A 5,517-nucleotide genomic window follows, 5' to 3' on the forward strand; every position below is an offset into this window, starting at 1 on the left:
AGAAATATTTAAAGGAAAAATGGATATGAAAAAAAAAAAAACTCATAAGTTGGAAACAAATGGGAAATAAAGTCAGCTGAGGGGAAATAAGAAAGTCAAAGTAGGGTATGAAAATGAAATTCAATGAAGATAGAAATGCAGAAGAAAATAACAAGCTGGGAGCTGGAAATACAGATTTCAATGCCAAATTCAAAGCTCAGTGGAAATTTTCACCAAAAAAGGACAGTGGCAGGACAGAATATTGGGGCTGAAAGATGTGAGCAGTGTCGGAATGGAGTGAGAAGAACAATTATGTGAATTGTGAGCACAGAAGAATTTCAGACAGAAAGAATGAGAAACATTTTCCAAACCCAAAGATAGAAATACCCCAAGTGTAAGAGACGTTTAGAGTATCAACAAGACAAGAGAAGAAAATAATCGTGGTCTGTGGTAGGTAGCATACTAACTGTGCTGAGGAAATGGAAGTGCAGAAGGACAGGAGTGAAACACTGTGTCCCTTATAGACAAGAAGGCCACCAAAACAACAGACATGTTGAAAGCCAAAACCTTATGAAATTGTACATTTTAAGTTCTGAAAGTTCTGAACCACTATTATTACACTCAGAAAAATAATTCTTCATCATTAAGGAAAGAAAACGTGTCTATGATGAAAAAAAGATGAAAAGAATCATAACTACTAAGTCATCTATAAAGAAGACACTTAGAATAACTAAGATCAAAAACTCAGATGACAGCAGATGCTGGCAAAGATGTGAAGAAAGAGGAACACACCTTCATTGTTGGTGGGATTGCAAGCTGGTATAACCACTCTGAAAATCAGTCTGGCGGTTTCTCAGAAAATTGGACGTGTTACTACCTGAGGACCCAGCTACTCCTGGGCATATACCCAAAAGAAGCTCTAACATCTAACAAGGACACATGTTCCACCATGTTCATAGCAGCCTTATTTATAATAGAGAGAAACTGGAAAGAACCCAGATGTCCTTCAACAGAGGAATGAATACAGAAATTGTGGTACATTTAAACAGTAGAGTACTGCTCAGCTATCAGAAACAATGACTTTATGAAATTCCTAGGCAAATGAATGGAACTAGAAACAATCATCCTGAGTAAAGTAACCTAGTCTCTCTCTCTCTCTCTCTCTCTCTCTCTCTCTCTCTCTCTCTCTCTCTCTCTCTCTCTCTCTCTCTCTCACTCACACACACACACACACAAAAACAAACCACACACACATGCTATGCACTCACTGATAAGTGGATACTGGCCCCCCCAAAAGCTCAGAATACCCAAGAAACAATTCACAGACCTTATGAAGCTCAAAAAGAAGGAAGGCCATAATGTGGATGCCTCAGTCCTTCTTAGAAGGGAAAACAAAACACTCACAGGAGGAAATACAAGGTCAAATAGAGGAGCAGGGATTGAAGAAAAGATCACTCAGATACTGCCTCACCTGGGGATCCACCCCATATGCAGTCACCAAACCCAAGCGCTATTGCTGATGCCAAGAAGTGCTTACTGGCAGCAACCAGATATGGATGCCTCCTCAGAGGCTCTGCCAGAATCATAGAAATACAGCTAATAATGCTTGCAGCTGACCAGGGGTCTGAACACAGGGACTCCAGTGAAGGAAATAGAGAAAGAACTGAAGGAGCTGAAAGGGTTTGCAACCTTATGAGAAGAACAGCATTATCAACCAACCACACCCTCCAGAATTCCCATGGACTAAAACATCAACCATTGAGCACACATGGAGAGACCCATGGCTCCAGTTGAATTTGTAGCAGAGGACAGTATTTCCTGGCATCAATGGGAGAAGAGGCCTTTGTTCCAGTGAAGGTGTGTTTTCCCAATGTAGAGGAACGCCAAGGCACTGAGGTGGAGAGGGTGATTGGGAGAGTTAGCACCTTCAGGAAAGCAAATGGAGGGAGAGGGAGGATGGGAGCATGGGAGACAGGGGAGAACATTTGAAATGTAAATACAGAAAATATCCAAAAAAAAGAAGGCTTGTAGAGACAAATAAGAAAATGAAATTATAGGGGAAAAACCCACATAGAATAGCAGTTAAGAAAATGTAAAATATGAAAATACTAAACATACAAATCAACAAAATAACAATAATTAATATGTTCTTAAGTATTTTTTGAATAGTAATTGTTTTAATTCCCAAACCCAAAGTCTATGACTATCAGATTGCAGAAAGAGACAAAATGCATGTATTTATTGTCTCTAAGAAACTTGTCTCACCATCAATAACAGATTTTACATAAGGGAGAAAAGTGAAAATTGTTATTCTAAGAAATAGAACTGGGAAACAAGCAGGAGTCATTGTTCAAATGTTTAATAAAATGGACTTCAGGCCAAAACTAGAGAAATTAAATTTGCTTATTAACACAAATCAAAAGACATGACAATTATGAACATATATGCACTAAAATGTATAAACCCAATTTCAAAAAGACAAGCATTCCAGATGTAAACATTAACCACTGCACAGTAATAGTAGGTAATTTCAAAACTATGCTCTCATCATGAAAAGGCCTTGAGAAAAATTAAACAAAGAAGCATCTGTATTAAATGACATCGAAGACATATACAGAACATTTATTTTATCTACACGAGGCAGAATACATATTCTTCTCAGCAGCCGTTAGAGCTTTCTCTAAAATAGATCATCCAAAGGGACACAAAATAAGTTTCACAAACAGAAAAATTAAGATAATTACATGTACTATATCTGAGCACAGTGGCATAAAGCTAAAACAAAGCAAGAGAAATTATCAGATGCACAAAGACAACTGAAGATTAACAGACATTTCCCAATCTGAGCAGCTCAGAAGCAGAGGATTACTGATTTCGATGGTTTCCTATCCTGGACCATTATTAAAGCTTCTGCTATATTCTGAACCATTGATTCCCCATCCTTGTATGGCAGAGTAGACTTAGGTGCTTCCTCCTGTCATTTTGCCTTGCTCCCTTCACTTCACTGTCTGGTTCTTCTCACGCGCTCTAAGTTTGGTGTTTGTCAAATGTAAGGCTATTTCACAGAGTTCTGACATGTGCTCTTTCTCACATGCTGGCTGCTGTAAGAACAAGCCAAATATTCCACCTCATAGTTTCTTTTTTTCTACTTTTCCTGAAAAAAACATCACAGGGCAATGTAGAGGACAGTATCTTCAAACCCTTCTCTCACTGTGATTCCTCCATTACATGGGCAGTCAGATTAGCCACTGTTGCATTTCTTCTTATAAAAAGCAACAAGCATACAACTGGAGCCAAGGCCTGCTTACACTCCATTCCATACTTGATATCTTTGGAGACAGTACCATTTTCTTTATTGCCACATTGAGGGACATTCCTAGAATCATATGGAAGATCTCATTAATCAAGATGTCATATCACACCATACCACATAGAAGAATATGGCCACCCAAAGATTCTCTTCGAGGGGATCTCTATTTTCAGACAGTTCAGAATTGGTTGTGTGTCTTATAACTAATGCAGGGAGCATGCATGTGGCACACAGGAAGGATGTATACCACATGGGAAAGGTTGCCATGTTGGGATTGTTTCCATGACTACTTATACCCCCAAGCAGTTCAGCCGTTGCTAAACATTAATATTTATCTCACCACACCCTAGATATAATCAGAAAAAGATTTTTTTTTTTGTTTTAGCAGGTATGACAGGGGATTACCTTCAATGGTCTCTTTCTCTCCCTCCTTCCCCCTCTCCCTCTCCACCTATCTCTTCCCCCTTCTTGCCCCCCTCACTAATAGATTCTTCTCTCATTTAATAAACCAAACCACAGTTACCCTCCCTCCAACCTTTTGCACTCCAACCTCCCTCCTACCTACCCCAGACACACACAACCTTCATTTCCCCTTCAGAAAGGACCAGGCCTCCATGATACAACAACCAAACAGGACAAAACATTTACAGTAAGACACAGCAAGAGCTTTCACATCAAGACTGGACAAGGCAACCCAATAGGAGTTAAAGAGTCCCAAGAGCATGCAAAGGACTCAGAGATACATCTGCTACCATTGTTAGGAGTCCCACAAAAACAGCAAGCTTACAGCCATAACAAATCACAGAGAACCTGGGTTTGAATCAGGTCCTCAGAGAAGCATTTCCAATTTATTTAATATTTAATATATGTATATTTTATAGCATTTATTATATTTGATAATAAATATATTTAATATTCTATTTAAAATAATATATTTGTTTACTCTGTGTTTGTGTGTGTGTGTGTGTGTGTGTGTGTGTGTGTGTGTGTGTAAGTGCATGCATGTGAGTGCACAAATGCCATAGCATGTATGTAGAGGTCAAGGAAAAACCTGCTGGAGTCAGTTCTCTATTTCTACCGCATGGACCCTAGGGATAAAACTCAATTGCCAGGCTTGGTGGGCAGCGCCTTCGTTCACTGAGTCTCTGGTACCATTACACAATGACTCTGTATTATCCATGGTTGTTCTGTATTATTTCTCTTAACCATCTCTCTCACCATTCTTCAATGTTTCTGTAAATGGAACTTAGAGCACTAAGTTAATTGTCATTGTGGCAATACAATGTCTCATCCTATAAATACAATGAGAACTTGGGTTTGGTTTGTTTCCATTTTTATTGATTATTTTATTTACTTACACTTCAAATGTTATCCTCCTTCCCAGTTTCCCCTCCATAAGCCTCCATCCCCACCCCTCTCCCCCTGCCTTTATGAGAGCCCTCACCCATCCACCCACTCCTGCTTCAACACCCTAGCATTCCCCTATCACTATGGATGTGTCTGCAGGATAAAGGGATGACCCTCACAGTGCTGCCAGATAAGGCAATCCTCTGCCACATATCCAGCTGGAGCCATGCGTTCCCTACACCACCAACACCAACACCTGTTGTGTATTTTTTGGTTGGTGGTTTAGTCCCTGGAAGCTTTTGGGTTCTGGTTGGTTGGTATTGTTGTTCTTCCTATGAGGTTGCAAACCCCTTCAGCGCCTGTAGTTCTTGCCCTAACTTCTCAATGGCACAGCCTGAGGATGAGGGATTGGGCCACCCACCCACCTCAAAAATATTGATCCTGAATACCCCTGTCAAAAGCAAATGCAGAGACAAAGAGTGGAGTAAAAACTGAAGGAAAGGCCATCCAGAGACTACCCCACCTAGGGATCCATACCATCTGCAGATGCCAAACCCAGACACTATTGCTGATGCCAAGGACTTGCTGACAGGAACCTGATGTAGCTGTCACCTGAGAGGATCTACCAGAGCCTGACCAATACAGATGTGGCTGTACACAGCCAAACGTTGGACTGAGTATGGGGACCCCAATAGTGAAATAAGAGAAAATTTGGGTTTTATCTAGTCATTTTTTGTTACTGTTCTGCTTATTGTTTGAGTTTTATGGGGTTTTTTTTCTTATACAAACAATGCTGTGAAGACATGAAGTAGAAATTTTTGGGATCTGTGTGGCTGATGGCATATGACAGATTCTCAAAAGCAAGATCACTGGGACAAAGG

The sequence above is a fragment of the Micromys minutus genome (genome assembly GCF_963924665.1).
Source record: "Micromys minutus genome assembly, chromosome: 17".
Classification (NCBI taxonomy): domain Eukaryota; kingdom Metazoa; phylum Chordata; class Mammalia; order Rodentia; family Muridae; genus Micromys; species Micromys minutus.